The sequence below is a fragment of the Microcaecilia unicolor genome, chromosome 1, assembly GCF_901765095.1.
Source record: "Microcaecilia unicolor chromosome 1, aMicUni1.1, whole genome shotgun sequence".
NCBI classification, from domain to species: domain Eukaryota; kingdom Metazoa; phylum Chordata; class Amphibia; order Gymnophiona; family Siphonopidae; genus Microcaecilia; species Microcaecilia unicolor.
This window is the reverse complement of record NC_044031.1, coordinates 753,099,573-753,119,804: the sequence shown is the minus strand read 5'-3', so window position 1 is coordinate 753,119,804 and position 20,232 is coordinate 753,099,573. Positions and strand designations below refer to the sequence as shown.

The window sequence follows — 20,232 nt, the reverse complement described above, 5'->3', positions numbered from 1 at the left end:
CCTATCACTATCCTTTTGCCCTTGTCACATGGAATTTCAGTCCATAGTGATTCCAAGGTGTGTTTTGTTTCCTGTAGAATTTTCAATCTATTTGATTCAAGGCCCTCCTTAACATACAAAGCTATCCCTCCACCAATTCAATCCACCCATCATTATGATATAATTTGTACCCTGGTATGACAGTGTCCCACTGGTTATCCCCCTTCCGCCAGGTCTCAGAGATGCCTATTATATCTAATTTTTCATTTTGTGCAATATATTCTAACTCTCCCATCTTATTTCTTAGGCTCCTGGCATTCGCATATAGACATTTCAAACTATGTCTGTTGTTCTTGTTTACATCTTGCTCAGTAGTTGACAACAGTGTTAATTTGCAATCTTTTGTCAGATTTTTATTTAAGGACTCTTGATCTGCTAAGGTCTCTCTTGCATCCTCTCTATCGGGATACCCTATCTTCCCTGTTTTGGTATATCTTTGAAAGGCACTTTTTTTCCAAACCATGTGTTTTTGAATGGCTGTCGGCCTTTCCCCAGGTTCTAGTTTAAAGGCTGGTCTATCTCCTTTTTAAATGCCGATGCCATCAGCCTTGTCCCACCCTGGTTAAGGTGGAGTCCATCCTTCCGGAATACCCTCTCCCTTCCCCAGAATGTTGCGCAGTTCTTTACAAATATAAAACCCTCCTCCCTGCACCTTTTGCCTCATCCATGCATTGAGATTCTGGAGCTTTACCTGTTTCTTGGGCCCTGCGCGTGGAACGGGTAGCACTTTGGAAAATGCTACCCTAGAGGTTCTGGATTTGAGCTTTCTACCTAAGAGCCTAAATTTGGCTTCCAGAACCTCTCTCCCACATTTTCCTATGTCATTGGTACCCACATGCACCGAGACAGCTGGCTCCTCCCCAGCACTGTCTAAAATCATGGCTAGGTGATGCATGAGGTCCACCACCTTCTCACCAGGCAGGCAAGCGACCAGGCGATCCTCATGTCCCTTTCATGGAATAAGGGTAGCACAAGTAAGTGTAAAAATTACCATGGAACATCTGAACATTTCCCACGGTAAGCCCTTTTGTCTGTGGAAAAGTCCCACACTGCTGTCTTCCTCCCTCTTCTGCGGCATCCTGGCATCCGCGCTCCTGTCTCTGAACCTGGTGTCAACATAGGCATCCTCGGCATGTGCAGCAATTCATTCTCGCTGCTTGCACCGGCCTCACAGGCTTCCATCTACCACGTTCCACCAGACAGGATACAGGCAATGATGTCAGCGAAGGCGGGACGTGGCAGATGGAAGCCTGCAGGTCTGGTGCAATCAGGAGCCACGGGGGCATGGGCCCTCACAAATTTAGCCCTGGCCCCCTCTACTTTCGACCCCCTGCCGCCGCCCCTTCCCAGCCACTTTCAACCCCCCTCTCGCCGCCGCCTCTCCCCTGCCACCGCCAGGTACCTTTGCTGGTGGGGGTCCCCAACCCCCGCCAGCGGAAGTCTTCTTCAGCGTCGGTCTCCGGCACGTTCGCAGATCTGTTTCTGTGAGTCCTAACTCCTGACGTCCTGCGTGCACACGTGCAGAATGTCAGGAGTCAGAAACAGATCAGCGAATGTGCCGGAGACCGACGCTGAAGAAGACGTCGGCTGGCGGGTCCCACCTGCAAAGGTACCTGGTGGCGGCGGCGGGGGATGGTCAGCGGTGAGGGGGGGTCAAAAGTGGTGGGGGAGAGTCAGCGGCGCGGGGGTTGAAAGTGGCAGGGGGTTTGGTGGTGGGCTAAACTGTGGCCCCCCACCTCGGGCTCTGGACCCCCCTCCCACCGAGGTCTGGCTACGTCCCTGGGTGCAATCAGTGAGAATGAATCGCTGCATGCTTATACGGTACACTGGGGAAGGAAGGGGTTCAGAGACAGGAGAGCAGATGCCAGAATGCCGTGGAGGAGACGGAGGTGATGTGGGGTAGGTGAAAAAGAAATCTATGTTCTTAAAAGATATTTGTGGTGTGGTGTGGTGTGCTGGTGGTGGTGGTGGTGGTGGAGGGGGAGGGCAGCAGCACATGCGCTTGGAAGGGCCCATTCAATTCACCTCTGGACCCATCCAAAATACTGAATCCGACTACGCTTCTGATGGTAAGCATGCGTTAGTGGTTACTGTAGCTTTGTAATAGGATCCCATAGACTTTTTTTGTGTTGGGACCTAAATGTTTATATGTCTATTTTGGCATTGTTGATATTTTAAACATTTATAGTTCTATAATGGATTCTTCTGCTGCATTTAACCACTGCAAAAAAAGTCCCATTTCTTCATGAATCTTAGAACAGGCTTATGTCAGCAGATCCTGTTCTAAAATACGTTTTGAATATTGACCTGCTTATGTTCTTTTGCACATCCATGCATCGCTCTTTGCAAACTCTACAAGTTTTGAAGTGTCTGTAGATTTTGCAGATGCCTTAGTAGTTTGTAAAATTGCCCTTGTGAAATTAAATCTTGTCAGTTTAACACCAGCAGCAGACGATCCTACCTGTTTTATACAAACGAAATCTCAATAAATTTCAATAAAATGTTAACATCCGTAGTTATCCCAGTACGTTTATGATACTGCATTGTAAAATTGGATTCTTACAACAAATTACTTTCTTATGCATTATTCCTTGTCATGTATCCTATACTGTTTATTGTAAGCCACATTGAACTCAAACTTGTTCGGGATAATGTGGGATATAAATATCATAAATAAATAAATACCTCAATCAATCAATCAATCAATCTTGATTGTCCTGCACTTTACTCCTCTTTTTCCAGAATTCTCCACTTCCAAGTTTTCCGTTTTTTTTTAAATCTTAAAAAATGAGAAATCTTCTCTTTTTTCTGTACAGCTAAGGACAAGAAGTTAAAGACAGCTGAATGGCTACCACCATTCAGCTTTGAACAGTGAAACAGGATAGTGAGTTAAATACTCAATGTGGAAAACATTCCCTAAGCACCTGAATTGTAGGGGGAATAAAAAGCTAACAGAAATCAGCTTTGTAATTTTGAGAAGTCTTGTATGCATCATCTGTACATTGTTTGGTATTTCTTGTTGACAGCTGGTTACCATTATATGCTCTATCCTTCAATTAACTGTTCATCGTAAATAATAAAAAAACGCTCTTGTTCTCTGTGGCTGGCTTTGACATCGGTTGGCACATGTTTTCCACGATTGCATTTTAATTCTGGCACGTGAACTCTGACTGATTTCTAAAGGGTACACGAAGATTTTAATCTAGTCACAGGAAACAAATTAAAAAGAGGAAAAAAAAACTCCACACAATGCACTAAAAAATTTACCTTGATGAGATTCTTCTGAGAAGGATTTTAGAAACTGATACGCTGTCACTTTTGGCATCAATGTCTTATAATCGTTTCATAAGAGGCAGAGGGAGGCAAGAAACCGACACGGTAACATCGACAACTGGGACTGCTGGTGTTTGCTCTCTCTCACTATACCTCGATAAAAGCAACAAGCACACATTTGGAAACAAGGGCTGCAGCTCTATTAAGAACACGCAAGTAACCCAAATCATTCCGAATAAAGGCCTCACCCCATGCTTGGAATAAACTCCCTGAGCCCATACGCCAGGCCCCCTCCCTGCCCATCTTCAAATCCTTGCTCAAAGCCCACCTCTTCAATGTCGCCTTCGGCACCTAACCACTATACCTCTACTCAGGAAATCTAGACTGCCACAACTCGACATTTCGTCCTTTAGATTGTAAGCTCTTTGAGCAGGGACTGTCCTTCTTTGCTAAACTGTACAGTGCTGCGTAACCCTAGCAGCGCTCTAGAAATGTTTAGTAGTAAGTAGTATTTGGAAACAAGGGCTGCAGCTCTATTAAGAACACGCAAGTAACCCAAATCATTCCGAATAAAGGCCTCACCCCATGCTTGGAATAAACTCCCTGAGCCCATACGCCAGGCCCCCTCCCTGCCCATCTTCAAATCCTTGCTCAAAGCCCACCTCTTCAATGTCGCCTTCGGCACCTAACCACCATACCTCTACTCAGGAAATCTAGACTGCCACAACTCGACATTTCGTCCTTTAGATTGTAAGCTCTTTGAGCAGGGACTGTCCTTCTTTGCTAAACTGTACAGTGCTGCGTAACCCTAGCAGCGCTCTAGAAATGTTTAGTAGTAAGTAGTATTTGGAAACAAGGGCTGCAACTCTATTAAGAACACGCAAGTAACCCAAATCATTCCGAATAAAGGAAGATGCCCCCAATGCCATCCCTTCTTCTTCTTCTGGTGTTTGGATGACCTCTTTGGCAAAATACTTTCACTCTATCTGGCCTTCACACAACATCCTGACATGACGTGGTAACATAGTAAATGACGGCAGATAAAGACCTGTACGGTCCATCCAGTCAGCCCAACAAGATAAACTCATTTTTATGGTATGTGATACTTTATACCCGAGTTTGATTTGTCCTTGCCTTTCTCAGGGCACAGACCGTAGAAGTCTGCCCAGTACTGTTCTTGTACTAAGTTCTGAAGCTAACATCGAAGCCCCTTAAAATTTACACTCCAGCCCATCCCTATCTATTCAGTCACGATCAGAGCGTAGACCGTAGAAGTCTGTCCAGCTCCCGTTTTGTTTCCAATTACCGGCGTCGCCACCCAATCTCCGCTAAGATTCCACGGAACCATCCCACGCATGTTTGAATTCCATTACCGTTTTCATCTCCACCACCTCCCGCGGGAGGGCATTCCACATATCCACCACCCTCTCTGTGAAAAAATACTTCCTGACATTAGTCCTGAGTCTGCCCCCCTTCAACCTCAATTTATGTCCTCTAGTTGTACCGCCTTCCCGTCTCTGGAAAAGGTTCGTTTGCGGATTAATACCTTTCAAATATTTGAACATTTGTATCATGCCACCCCTGTTTCTCCTTTCCTCCAAGGTATACATGTTCAGGTCAGCCAAGTCTCTCGTACGATTTACAATGCAAATCCCATACCATTTTTGTAGCTTTTCTTTGCACCGTTTCCAGTCTTTTTACATCTATAGCAAGATATGGCCTCCAAAACTGAACACAATACTCCAGTTTTGGAGGCCGTATCTTGCTAAAGATGTAATATTTTCCACTATGGCTAATGAAAGAGGCGAAGTCCAACTTCCCATTGCCCCTATTGCCATTGTTGGGTCTCTCAGCCCCATAGCAAACCTGTTTCAGAAGAAATTTGCTCTAGGCAGAATGGAATGAATTTACACTACTGTACAGCAAGAAATGGCTTGAATTCCTCACCACAGACAATATTTGGCCATCAGATTTATGTTCCCCTCCTCCATACACTTACCACCAGATCTTATAAACGCATGCAAAAATGTAATGCAATCCTGAGATATACACACAAATAAATTAGCTAATGAGCCAATTAGCACCAATAATTGGGCGATAATCATTTATTAGTGTTAATTGGCGACAATTTGGATTTGTGTGAGAATCTTGGTAGGCGCTATTCTAAAAAAGAATCCACTAAATAACCAAATTGGTGGTATGGATGTATAACAATATTCAAAAACAAAATATTCCACACGTTACAAAATGACTGAATTGACGGGGAAAAGCCTCAAAGAGCTCCAAGATCCAATATTGGTCTCACGGAATCTTCTCTTCATCATAGGCAAAAACCCCAATGTCACAGTTTTAAATAAACTTAATAACATATACATAGTAACATAGTAGATGACGGCAGAAAAAGACCTGCACGGTCCATCCAGTCTGCCCAACAAAATAAACTCATATGTGTATACCTTACCTTGATTTGTACCTGCCTTTTTCAGGGCACAGACCGTACAAGTCTGCCCAGCAGTATTTCCCGCCTCCCAAGCACCAGTCCCGCCTCCCATCTCCGGCTCTGGCACAGACCGTATAAGTCTGCCCTCCACTATCCTCGCCTCCCAACTACCAACCTCTCTTCCCCCACCTGCTCCGCCACCCAATTTTGGCTAAGCTTCTGAGGATCCATTCCTACTGCACAGGATTCCTTTATGCACATCCCACGCATGTTTGAATTCTGTTACCGTTTTCATCTCCACCACCTCCCGCGGGAGGGCATTCCAAGCATCCACCACCCTCTCCGTGAAAAAATACTTCCTGACATCTTTTTTGAGTCTGCCCCCCTTCAATCTCATTTCATGTCCTCTTGTTCTACCGCCTTCCCATCTCCGGAAAAGATTTTTTTGCGGATTAATACTTTTCAAGTATTTGAACGTCTGTATCATATCACCCCTGTTCCTCCTTTCCTCCAGGGTATACATGTTCAGGTCAGCAAGTCTCTGCTCATACATCTTGGAACGCAAATCCCATACCATTCTCGTAGCTTTTCTTTGCACCACTTCCATTTTTTTAACATCCTTCGCGAGGTACGGCCTCCAAAACTGAACACAATACTCCAGGTGGGGCCTCACCAATGACTTGTACAGGGGCATCAACACTTCCTTTCTTCTGCTGATCACACCTCTCTATACAGCCTAGCAACCTTCTTGCTACGGCCACCGCCTTGTCACACTATTTCGTTGCCTTCAGATCCTCGGATACTATCATCCCAAGATCCCTCTCCCCCTCAGTACCTATCAGACTCTCCCCGCCTAACACATAAGGCTCTCGTGGGTTTCTACTCCCTAAATGCATCACTTTGCATTTCTTCGCATTGAATTTTAATTGCCAAACCTTAGACCATTCTTCTAGCTTCCTCAGATCCCTTTTCATGCTTTCCACTCCCTCCCATGTGTCCACTCTGTTGCAAATCTTAGTATCATCCGCAAATAGGCAAACTTTACCTTCTAACCCTTCGGCAATGTCACTCACAAATATATTGAACAGAATCGGCCCCAGCACCGATCCCTGAGGCACTCCACTACTCACCTTTCCCTCCTCCGAGCGAACTCCATTCACCACCACCCTCTGTCGTCTGTCCGTCAACCAGTTCCTAATCCAGTTCACCACTTCGGGACCTATCTTCAGCCCATCTAGTTTATTTAAGAGCCTCCTGTGGGGAACCGTGTCAAAAGCTTTGCTAAAATCTAAGTAGATTACGTCTATAGCATGTCGATGAGCCAATTCTCCAGTTACCCAATCAAAGAATTCAATGAGATTCGTTTGGCACAATTTCCCTCTGGTAAATCTGCGATCAAATACTGTGTTAAATACACTTCATATTTTTTTTTTCAAACATCATATCCTCACTGCGTAATCACTGCTAGAACATGCCCATCTATCCAATATTGCGCTCTTGCACTTATCTTATTGAATAGTGTTCACTGAATGCTGCTCCACGCTGTGCTGTTCCTCTCTTGCTGCCCTGACATCATTTTCAAAAATGGAATAGAGGAGCAGTCTACTAGTTAATGCGGTGGACTGTAAACATAGTAACATAGTAACATAGTAGATGACGGCAGAAAAAGACCTGCATGGTCCATCCAGTCTGCCCAAGTCAAACTCATATGTGTATACCTTACCTTGAATTTGTACCTGTCCTTTTCAGGGCACAGACCATATAAGTCTGCCCAGCAGTATTTCCCACCTCCCAATCACCAGTCCCGCCTCCCATCACCGGCTCTGGTACAGACCGTATAAGTCTGCCCTCCCCTATCCTCGCCTCCCAACCACCACCCCCTCTTCCCCAAAACTGCTCCGCCACCCAATTTCAGCTAAGCTTCTGAGGATCTATTCCTTCTGCACAGGATTCCTCTATGCATATCCCACGCATGTTTGAACTCCGTTACCGTTTTCATCTCCACCACCTCCCGCGAGAGGGCATTCCAAGCGTCCACCACCCTCTCCGTGAAAAAATACTTCCTGATATCTTTCCTGAGTCTGCCCCCCTTCAATCTCATTTCATGTCCTCTCGTTCTACCGCCTTCCCATCTCCGGAAAAAATTCATTTGCGGATTAATACCACCAAGTAGCATAGGTTCAAACCCCACTATAACTCTTTATTTTTGTAAATGTGATCCCTCCAGGACCTGAAAAATACCTACTGTACCTGAATATACAGCACTTCAGTAGCCAAGTGTCTTATATATTTAGGTACAGTAGATATTTTTCTGTTTCTGGAAGGCTCAGAATTATTTTAAAAACAACAGTTGAAGTGGGAGCTGAACCTGGGTCCCTTGGCACACAGTCGACTGGTCAACCAGTAGCCTACTCTTCTGACCTATTAGCTGCTTTCTTCAGAATGGCCATAATACCTGCAGCTGACATAGGGCCTGTTTTTCCTTTCCAGTTTCATATTCAGGGGAGCGGGGAAGGGGACAGCAGCCACTGGGGGATTAAGGAGGGGTCATACCTTAATCCCTCCAGTGGTCAGCTACTCAATTAGATCAACATTTTGTAACTTGGGCATGACTGAAACAGGTCTAGATAAAAACATCAGTGCTTTTTTTTTAGACACGGACATTTCTTCCCATTTGAAAATCCCTGCTGGATGATGACCTACTTTTGGGCCCCCTGTAGTCCTGCACAAAACACGCCCACAACACGTCCCCTTACTATTTGGATGACATACAGTGTGAAATATTCAAATTCTGACTTTCCAAAATGAGGATTTGGAAGTTTTTAAGCAGATGGACTTTTTTGTAGGCCTTTTAAGACGTTCATCTGCTTTGAAAATGAGCACCATAAAGGGGCATAATCAAACGGCGCCGGCTATCTATATGGCCAGCGCCGCAAAGGACGGTCCCGAACCATATTATCGAATCTTTCGTTTTGATGATATGGTTGGGGCCGGCCAAATGTCAGAGATGGCCGGGTTTGAGATGGCCGGCATCGGTTTTCGCCGATAATGGAAACCGAGGCCGGCCATCTCAAACCCGGCCAAATCCAAGGCATTTGGATGTGGGAGGGGCCAGCATTTGTAGTGCACTGGTCCCCCTGACATGCCAGGACACCAACCGGGCACCCTAGGGGGCACTGCAGTGAACTTCACAAATTGCTCCCAGGTGCATACCTTCCTTACCTTGGGTGCTGAGCCCCCCCCAAATCCCCCCAAACCCACTCCCCACAACTGTACACCACTACCATAGCCCTTAGGGGTGAAGGGGGGCACCTACATGTGGGTACAGTGGGGTTTGGAGGGCTCAACACTTACCACCACAAGTGTAACAGGTAGGGGTGGGGAGGACCTGGGTCCGCCTGGCTGAAGTACACTAAAACTGCTCCAGGGACCTGCTGTCATGGAGCTGGGTATGACATTTGAGGCTGGCATAGAGGCTGGCAAAAAATGTTTTTAATTTTTTTTGGGGGTGGGAGGGGGTTGGTGACCACTGGGGGAGTAAGGGGAGGTGATCCCCGATTCCCTCTGGTGGTCATCTGTTCAGTTGGGGCACTTTTTTGAAGCTTGGTCCTAAAAATAAATGGACCAAGTGAAGCCGGCGAAGTGCTCGTCAGAGCCGGCCTTCTTTTTTCCATCATCGTCCGAAGCCGACCATCTCATAACCACGCCCCGTCCTGCCTTCCATACCCTGCGAAAACGCCCCCTTTAACTTTGGCCGGCTCTGCGACTGAAAGCAGTTAGAGCCGGCCAAAATCGGCTTTCGATTTTACCAATTTGGCCGAGTTCAGGAGATCGCCAGCCATCTCCCGATTTGTGTCGGAAGATGGCCGGCGATCTCCTTCGAAAATAAGCAGGATAGACACCTAGGTGTCTGTATAGTTTACTGGAGGTAAACTCTGACAAATCTCAGCTAGATTAAAGCTGTGAACGTTTACTCCTGCTCCTGAGCAAGAGAACAAGTCTAACCATATAGTCATATAGGTGAGTCCATATATATATATATATATATATATATATATATATATATATATATATATATATATATATAGACCATTGGAGGAAGAGAGAGAAGAGAGAATGACTTTGCTTATTGCTTGCTTTCATTACAAGAAAATAGTCGTAAACCCTATGCAAGGGTTGTAACAAACCTGCAAAAGCTGCCCCAATCTTGCCAGCAGCCTTGATCCACAAATAAGAAACATAATATTGAATGCCTGCTAATGAGTCATGAATTTCATCATAATTGTTTCCAGATCTAGGACAGGACTCCTGTAAAATCAGATCTATTGCATATCCTACGAGAACCTCATGTGTTGTAAACAATTGCGTTGCATTTCTTGCTTTACTCTTAAAAATGTATTTGATGCTCTATTTCATCTTCTTTAAAAACAAAAACAAAGATTGTTCTTTCTTCTCCTCCATTTTTCAGGATAACAGAATGAAAGAATCAGAAAGAAACCCGTGATAGTATTCTGTCTGGCACTGAAACAAACGGAGCAAGTTGAGAGTAAAGGGTGGTCTGCCTTCCAAGTTCCACTGTTGCAGTCCAGGATTTCTGTCAAACCCACCCTGATGTATTAAGGGACCCGCAGCACTACCTTCATTGAACGGAAAGGAGTCAAGGACTACAAATGCTAAGGGATATAAGTCCAAAAACAAGACTAGCCAAAAAGTCTTCCTTCTGGAAGTGGGTAAGTTGTCAGCTCGTAACTTGTCAAATTAAAACCAGAGCTCCCAGCAGAATCTTTACAAAAATATGGCTTTACAACCTCTGTTTATTGCATCATGAGAACATGTTTGGCAGTAATGCAAGTTAAATGTGATCTAGCAAAAAAGAGCAATAAGCAACACCATCAACCCATGTCTATCCAAATAAAATCCCTGTTGGACGTCCTACTTTTGGGCCCTTCGTAGTCCTGCACAAAACACGCCCACCTCCCTGTGCAGGTAAAATTATTTATTTATGGGGACTCGATATATCACGCTTTCCAAAAATACTAGGACTAGGGGGCATGCGATGAAGCTACAATGTAGTAAATTTAAAACGAATCATAGGAAATGTTTCTTCACGCAACGTGTAATTAAACTCTGGAATTTGTTGCCAGAGAATGTGGTAAAGGCGGTTAGCTTAGCGGAGTTTAAAAAAGGTTTGGACGGCTTCCTAAAGGAAAAGTCCATAGACCGTTATTAAATGGACTTGGGGAAAATCCACTATTTCTGGGATAAGCAGTATAAAATGTTTTGTGCATTTTTGGGATCTTGCCGGGTATTTGTGACCTGGATTGGCCACTGTTGGAAACAGGATGCTGGGCTCGATGGACCTTTGGTCTGTCCCAGTATGGCAATACTGTTGTACTTATGTATTTGGGATTCTGAATGGAATGTTACTACTCTTTAGGATTCTAGAATCTTGCTATTGTTTGCAGTTCTACATGGAATGCTGCTACTCTTTGGGTTTCTGCCAGGTACTTGTGACCTGGATTGGCCACTGTTGGAAACAGGATGCTGGGCTCGATGAACCTTTGGTCTTTCCCAGTTTGGCAATACTTATGTATTTAGTGCCACTAGACAGTTCACAACAAATAAAAGTGGGAGAACATGAAAGTAAATTACAATGGCCAATATACATAGATCGATGGGTCCTTTTACAAAGGTGCGCTGAAAAATGGTTCGCCATAGTGTAGGCGCGGTTTCTCAGTGCGCACCAATCCATTTTTCGGTGCGCCTGTGAAAAAAGCCTCTCTGTTTTTGCCGAAAATGGATATGCAGCAAAATCAAAATTGCCACGCACCCATTTTTGGGTCTGAGACCTTACCGCCAGCCATCGACCTAGCAGTAAAGAATCTGGGCAGTAATGACCTACGCATGTCAAATGCCACTTGGCACATGTCCGTTACGCGAATCCGAAAATAAAAAATATTTTTCAGAAGCGTGTATCGGTTGAGCGCCAAAAATGAAATTACCACAAGAGCCACGCGGTGGTCGGGCGGTAACTCCATTTTGGCACGTGTTGGGCGTGTGTAGACACTTATGTGGCTTATTAAAAGGACCCCTGAGTAAGGAAGTGGCGGTGAAAGATCAGAGAAAGAAAAGCAAGGGGAGTTCAGGAGAAAGGGGAAGTAAAGAAAGAAGATAGAAGGCTGGGAATGCTAAATGATATAACCAAGTTTTACTACTACTACTACTATTTAGCATTTCTATAGCGCTACAAGGCATACGCAGCGCTGCACAAACATAGAAGAAAGACAGTCCCTGCTCAAAGAGCTTACAATCTAATAGACAAAAAATAAATAAAGTAAGCAAATCAAATCAATTAATGTGAACGGGAAGGAAGAGAGGAGGGTAGGTGGAGGCGAGTGGTTACAAGTGGTTATGAGTCAAAAGCAATGTTAAAGAGGTGGGCTTTCAGTCTAGATTTAAAGGTGGCCAAGGATGGGGCAAGACGTAGGGGCTCAGGAAGTTTATTCCAGGTGTAGAGTGCAACGAGACAGAAGGCGCGAAGTCTGGAGTTGGCAGTAGTGGAGAAGGGAACAGATAAGAAGGATTTATCCATGGAGCGGAGTGCACGGGAAGGGGTGTAGGGAAGGACGAGTGTGGAGAGATACTGGGGAGCAGCAGAGTGAGAACATTTATAGGTTAGTAGAAGAAGTTTGAACAGGATGCGAAAACGGATAGGGAGCCAGTGAAGGGTCTTGAGGAGAGGGGTAGTATGAGTAAAGCGACCCTGGCGGAAGATGAGATGGGCAGCAGAGTTTTGAACCGACTGGAGAGGGGAGAGGTGACTAAGTGGGAGGCCAGCAAGAAGCAGATTGCAGTAGTCTAAACGAGAGGTGACAAGGGTGTGGATGAGGGTTTTGGTAGAGTGCTCGGAAAGAAAGGGGCGGATTTTACGGATGTTGTAAAGAAAGAAATGACAGGTCTTGGCAATCTGCTGGATATGAGCAGAGAAGGAGAGAGAAGAGTCAAAGATGACCCCAAGGTTTCGAGCTGAGGAGACAGGGAGAATGAGAGAGCCATCAACAGAAATAGAAAACGGGGGGAGCGGGGCGGTGGGTTTGGGGGGGAAAATGAGAAGCTCGGTTTTGGTCATATTTAATTTCAGGTGGCGTTGAGACATCCAGACAGCAATGTCAGACAAGCATGCTGAAACTTTGGTTTGGATGCAAGGTGAGATATCAGGGGTAGAAAGGTAGATTTGGGAGTCATCAGCATAGAGATGGTAGGAAAAGCCATGGGATGAGATTAATGAACCAAGGGAAGAAGTGTAGATAGAAAAGAGGAGGGGATCAAGAACAGAACCCTGAGGTACGCCGACAGGCAGAGGGATAGAAGTAGAAGAGGATCCACCAGAGTGAACACTAAAGGTGCGGAGGGAGAGGTAGGAAGAGAACCAGGAAAGGACAGAGCCCTGGAATCCAAGTGAGGACAGGGTATCGAGAAGTATGCTGTGATCGACAGTGTCAAAAGCAGCGGAAAGATCAAGAAGAATGAGGATGGAATATTGACCTCTGGATTTAGCCAGTAATAGGTCATTGGAGACTTTAGTAAGCGCAGTTTCGGTTGAGTGGAGAGGGCGAAAACCAGATTGTAGTGGGTCAAGAATAGCATGTGAGGAGAGAAAATCAAGGCAGCGGCGGTGAACAGCACGCTCAAGTAATTTGGAGAGAAAAGGAAGGAGGGAGATGGGTCGGTAATTAGAGGGACAAGTGGGGTCGAGTGAAGGTTTCTTAAGGAGAGGTGTGACCACAGCATGTTTAAAGGCAGCAGGGACAGTCGCAGTGGAAAGTGAGAGGTTGAGAATGTGACAGATAAAAGGAATAAGAGCAGGAGAGATGGCATTAAGAAGGTGGGTGGGAATGGGATCAGAGGAACAGGTGGTACATTTTGAGGAAGAAAGAAGAAGTGTAGTTTCCTCAATAGTAACTTCAGGAAAGGAGGAAAGGGAATGAGGGGAAGGAGAGAGAGGGGAACGGACTAGTGGAGGGAGAGGTGGTGAGGTAGAGAAAGCAAGGTTTATCTTTTGAACCTTGTTGTGAAAGAATTCAGCAAGGGTCTGAGGAGATAATGAAGGGGGAGTTGGGGGAGGGGGCACCTTGAGGAGAGAGTTCAATGTGGTGAAGAGAAGTCGAGGATTAGAGCCAAGAGAGTTGGTCAGTTGGATATAATAATCCTGTTTGGCACGTGAAAGAGCAGATTGGAAGGAGGTCAGCATGAACTTAAAGTGTAAGAAATCAGCAAGGGCCTGAGATTTCCGCCAGAGGCGTTTGGCGGAGCGGGTACAGGAACGTAGGTAGCGGATATTAGAAGTGAGCCAAGGTTGGGGTTTTGTACGCCTTACAGGGCGGGTCATCAAAGGTGCAAGAGTGTCTAAGGCAGAGGATAGAGTATTGTTGTAAGAAGAAACAGCCTCGTTGACAGAAGTGGATGGTGCCACAGTAGAGAGGAGGTTTGAAACATGGGAGGATAGAGATGAAGGGTCAATATCGTGAAGATTCCTAGATAAATTAGATAAGATAGGATGGGACTGGGAGGGAGGAGATTTAAGTGTGAAAGTTATCAGATGGTGATCAGAGGAGGGAAGATCAGAGGCAAGGAAACTAGAGGGTGAACAGTTGGAGGAGAAGATGAGATCAAGACAGTGACCATTTTGATGAGTGGGGGAGGTGGAGCATAGTTGGAGATTAAAGGAGGACGTTAAAGCGAGTAACTTGGAAATATAAGAGTTGGAAGGATCATTAGCAGGAATATTAAAGTCACCAAGGATGAGAGAGGGGGAGGAAGGATCATGGAAGAAGGCAAGCCAGGCATCAAAGTCACTGAGAAGGATGAAAGGGACTTATCAGGGGGACGATAAATGACCGCTATTCGAAGAGGCAGAGGAGAGAAAAGGCGGATAGAGTGGACTTCAAAGGAGGAAAAACAGTGAGATTGAGGTGGAAGAAGGGGTTGAAATCTGGAGGAGGGAGAGAGAAGTAGTCCAACACCGCCCCCACGGCCAGCAGGGCGAGGAGTATGTGAAAAAAGATAACCGTCATGGCACAGGGCTGCGACTGAAGCAGAGTCATCAGGGCAGAGCCAGGTTTCTGTTATGGCGAGCAGATGGAGGTGATGCGAGATAAAGAGGTCATGGATATAGGCGAATTTGTTACAGATAGAGCGGGCATTCCATAGGGCGCAAGAGAAGGGCAGAGAAGAGGAGGGGAGTAGAGAAATAGAGATGAGGTTAGAGAGGTCGCGGTGAGATCTGTAGAGTTGGGATAATAGTTGGTGAGGGGGGCCAGGATTGGGATTGATGTCACCGGCTGAGAGTAAGAGAAGGAGTAAAAGAGAGCAGAGGAGAGTAGGAGAGGTGTGGCCACGAAGGCGTCGAAGGCGAGAGGTATTTAGGTGGAATGGGGAAGGCAAAATTGACGGAAGAAAGAGGCGGAGATTAAAAGCCAAGAGGGAGGAAGAGGGTAGGAGAGAAGGTGAGGTGATGAAGTCGATGGATGGGCAGTGAGTTCCTGTAGCGAAGAGAGGTAGGGGGTGAGGGAAAAGATTAGGAAGGGACAGGGCTAGGAAGAGAATATGAATAGGGGCCATAAATGACTGAGGTACTTTAGCAAGATTAGATGTAAAGAGAAAAAACGGCGCGCGGCACCTAGAGCGGAGGCCCTGAGTGCATCGGAGTGGACCTGGGTGTCACCCCGGAGAAGGCTGTAAGGATATGCAGATGAACTGCAAGTCCTCCACAGCACCTGAAAGGCAGCCGGTGGTAGAGCTGGGCACCTCTCAACTGAGGAAAGGCTTACCAGGGGTTAGGCCGAAGCCAGCATTCCTCCCCCTGAGGAGTACTTTGAATTTAAAAAAAAAAGGAGGTTCCAGAGGTGGGGACTGAGGTAACAGAATACTGTGGACTGGGTGGTATCCATCCAGATCTGGGAAGGCACTAGAATGGCTCGCAAGGATGCATGGGGAGTGCGAGGGAGTGCAGAGAACAATGGGGGAAGATAAGTAGGCAGTAGGGAGATGACTATTGGATACAATAGTGAGAATTTTATACTTAACTCAAACAGAGACCAGAAGACAGTGTTCAGCAGAGAGAAGTGGTGTTACATGAGCTGATCCACCAGTTGATTGAATAGGCTGAATCCTTTTTCAAAGTTCTCAAAGGGAAAGCATAGTAGAACCAGTTGCAGTAATCAATTCTTGAGATGACAAAAGGTAATAGAAGAATACAAACCATATTGGCGAAAAGGAAAAGTTTGGCAGCTTGGATCCTTTTTCCTGAGGCATGACCGTCAGGAAAAAGGAGGTGATAGTGCCGTTGTATAAGTCTCTGGTGAGGCCTCATTTGGAGTACTGCGTGCAGTTCTGGAGACCGCACCCACGGAAAGATATAAACAGGATGGAGTCAGTCCAGAGGGAGGCTACAAAATTAGTAAGCGGTCTTGAACGCAAAAATTATAGGAACAGGCTTATGAACTTCAACACGTATACGCTGGAAGACAGGAGGGAGAAAGGAGACATGATAGAGACGTTTAAATATCTCAAGGCCATTTATGTACAGGAAGAGAGCCTTTTTCAAATGAAGGAGAGCTCTGGAATGAGGGAGCATATAACAAAGTTAAGAGGGAATAGGCTTAGGCAGGGGCGTAGCCAGACACCCAATTTTGGGTGGGCCTGGGCCCAAGATGGGTGGGCAGTACTCCGCCTTGTCCCACAAGTGATATGGTCTCGCCCTCTCTCACCTGCATGCCATATGGTCTCTCAAACATCCCCCCTCTCCCGCATACCTTTTAAATAGCAGATTTTCACTGGCAGTGAGCAGCAACTAATACACACTGCTCATGCTGGCCCCACAGCCTTCCCTCTGATGCAACTTCCTGTTTCTGCATAGGTGGGAATACATCAGAGGGAAGGCTGTGGGGCAGGTGTGAGCAGTATGTATCAGTCACTTTTTGCTGCAGGTGAAGATCTGCTATTTAAAAGGTATGCAGGAGGGACAGTTGTTGGGAGTTTTCGGCTTGTGGAGCTTGGGGATCCCTGCCAGTTGCATCATAGGTGTGCTGCTACTGGGTGGGCCTCAGCCCAAAGTGGGTGGGCCTGGGCCCATCCGGGCCCACCCTTGGCTACGCCACTGGGCTTAGGAGTAACCTAAGGAAGTATTTATTTATTTTTCAGCAATCTAAGAAATTATTTCTTTACAGGAAAAGTAGAGAATGTGTGGAGCAGTGTTCTAGTGCAGGTGATAGAGGTGATAATGTCAGAATTCAAGAAGGTATGGGTTCTGGAGCTGGGTTGCTGATTTGAATGTACAGACTTGTGAGCCTTTCCCCCACCCCCACCCCCCATCACTGTTTTCTGCTTCTGTATATACCTAGCAGCAGTGGCGTAGCTACGTGCGTCCACGGGGGCATTGGCCCCCGTAGATTTGGCCCTGGACCATGACCCTCTCGACCGCCAACCCTCCCCCGCCACCGCCGTGGGATACCTTTGCTGGCGGGGGACCCCAATCCCCGCCAGCCGAGGTCCTCTTCTTCCCACGAAGGCTTTGTTCTGTTTCTGATGTCCTGCACGTTGTACGTGCACAACGTCAGACTCACAGAAACAGAACGAAGCCTTGCGCCAGAAGAAGAGGACCTCGCTGGCCGATCTGCAAGGCTTCGTTCTGTTTCTGTGAGTCTGACGTCCTGCACGTACAACGTGCAGGACGTCAGACTCACAGAAACAGAACGAAACCTTGCGCCGGAAGAAGAGGAACTCAGCTGGCGGGGATTGGGGTCCCCCGCCAGCAAAGGTAGATGGGGGAGAGTTGGCGGCGGGAGGGGGCATCGAGAGAGTCGTCGGCAGGGGTCGTCAAAGCTGGTGGTGGTGGCGGCGGGGTGGGGGTCGGCAATGGCGGGGGGGGGGGGCTAAAATGTGTCCCCTCACCTCAGGCTCTGGACCCCCCCTCCTGCCGAAGTCTGGCTACACCCCTGCCTAGCAGTGCTTTAAATATACGTGGAAGTGGTAGTACATTTCTTATTAGTCTGAAGAAGACGCTTCCTCTTTAAGAAGTAGCTCACTTCTGAAACAGTAACAGTATGGCAGCCATTATTTATGCCTTCCTGCATCCATGGCAAGGTGAAAATAATAGAATAAACATCATACACTTCATTATGATATCGGTTTACACTTCCAGGGTACAGAAAAGAGGCCATTTCATCAAGCTAATTGCCTGAAAGTAAAAGAGAGAGAACTTTAGCTATTAGTCTATTAAGGGGCTTTTTTCTTAATCACAAATAGGGGCTGTGTGTCCCCAGGGGGATGTGTATTCTAATTTACAATTGAACTACGGATCAGAGCAATCAATCTTGTTGCAGTACTTTTACAGTGTAATTGCTGCAACATAGCAAATAAAAAAGACGGGGGCCGGGGCCAAGCTGCAGCAGGAGGTGGAGATATTTACCAGGCACCGGCTCAGGGTGGGAGGGGGTAGGACACTACCGACATGAATATGCAATGCGGCCTCATTAGCGGGCCAGAGCTGCTGTGACGAATGGCATTATCCCAGACTGGTGCAGTCTAAACATGAATTTTATAATGACCCATTTTTCATGACCTGTCAACAGACTCTGTCTCGAGCACAGTCTACAGAACTTTCTGCCAGCTCGCACACCTTCCCTAATGTGACTTTGGAATCTGTTCTGTTGTTTGTGCCAAATTGTATCGATTCCGTATTCATCCTTCGCAAACACTTATGAGCTGGAACATGTACTTTGGATGCATCGTAGCACCAACTTTAAAATCTAAAAGCCTGGAGGGCTGCTATTAATTAAGTCATGAAATTTAATGCAAGATCTTTTGGCAGTATTAGACCTAAGTAAACCTTGAAAACAGCCTTACGGTTTTTAAATGCTGTTGTCTTGAGGGGGTGATTCTATAGCAGGACGGAGTCGATATTCAAAGTGATTTTAACTGGCCTGAAATGGCTCCTGACTGATTAAGTTGCTTGTTCAGGGCTAACAGGACATATTCAGTGGAACTTAACCACCAGATAGTGCAACTGAAATGTCCAGTTAGCAACTAACGTGAAATCAACTCTTTTGGGAGGGTTTTGGGGGTGGAGTCAGTCATCACTTGGCTGGTAATTGCCAATGTTCAGCACTTAACTGGCCAAGGTAACCATATAAATAGGACCACATAAAGCCACGTAGATTACTGCAATGGAATTTATGCGGGATGTAAAGAACAAACCTTAAAGACAGCTCAAAACACGGCAGCTAGGCTTATATTTGGTAAAACACGATTGGAAAGCGCAAAACCCCTTTGTGAAAAACTACACTGGCTCCCAATCAAACCCAACACGGGCCATGTTTCAACATACAAAGTCTTCGTTGGGGGTTCTAAAAAAGCCAGCAAAACAAATGTAAGTGGTGGTCACAGTCAAAATGCCATTAAGAGTAGTAAAACTCAAGCATCCTAGCACAACGCGTCTCTAGGATGCAACCAGCAGATATCACTTATATTTGTTTTGCTGGCTTTTTAGAACCCCCGACGAAGACTTTGTATGTGGAAACTCGGCCCGTGTCGGGTTTGGTTTTATTTATTTATTTAATTGCATTTGTATCCCACATTTTCCCACCTATTTGCGGGCTCAGTGTGGCTTACAATACATTGTAAATGATGGAAGTACAATTGGTTACATTACGATTATGGGTTACATTGTGAATAGTTAAGGAAGACAGAGTCAGATCCATCACCTTTGGGGCGTAGAAGCTTAAGGATATGACGTTGGGGAATTACTACGCTGATCGAGTAATAGCAAGAGGGCGATGGGGTAGACATTTTTTATCTGTGGGTAGATTGTTGAATGGGGGAGAGTACGGGGAAGTGGAGTACATGGGGTAATATCTTGAGGCTTTGTTATGGTGTATATGGGATTTATATGTTTTGATCCTTGCGGTATGTTTTGTCAAAGAGATAGGTCTTCAATCATTTGCGGAAGTCTGTCAACTCATAGACCGCTCTCAGGCCGCGTGGCAGTGCGTTCCAGAGTTGCGTGCTCTTGTAGGAGAAGGTTGATGCATGTAATACTTTATACTTTATGCCTTTGCACTTAGGGAAGTGGAGGTTGAGGAAAGTTCTGGATGATTTTTTGGCGTTTCTAGGTGGCAGGTCTACCAAGTCAGACATGTATGCAGGGGCTTCACCGTGAATGATTTTGTGCACTAACGTGCATATTTTAACGGTGATACGTTCCCTGAGTGGGAGCCAGTGTAGTTTCTCGCGCAATGGTGCTGCGCTTTCGTATTTTGGTTTTCCGAAGATGAGTCTGGCTGCTGTATTCTGGGCTATCTGAAGTTTTCTCATTATTTGTTCTTTGCAGCCTGCATATAATGAGTTGCAGTAATCTAGATGGCTTAATACGAGTGATTGTACCAGGTTGCGGAAGACAGATCTTGGAAAGAATGGTTTTA

General features: G+C 46.0%; 1 long non-coding RNA gene across 1 annotated transcript in view; it reads left to right on the top strand.

Moving 5' to 3' along the window:
• The window catches only part of LOC115459901, a 114,811-nt gene that overhangs the window by 78,741 nt on the left and 15,838 nt on the right, over positions 1 to 20,232 (top strand). The window contains exon 2 of the long non-coding RNA XR_003940347.1: positions 10,221 to 10,482. This is a non-coding gene — a long non-coding RNA (uncharacterized LOC115459901). The remainder of the gene's footprint in view (positions 1 to 10,220; positions 10,483 to 20,232) is intronic.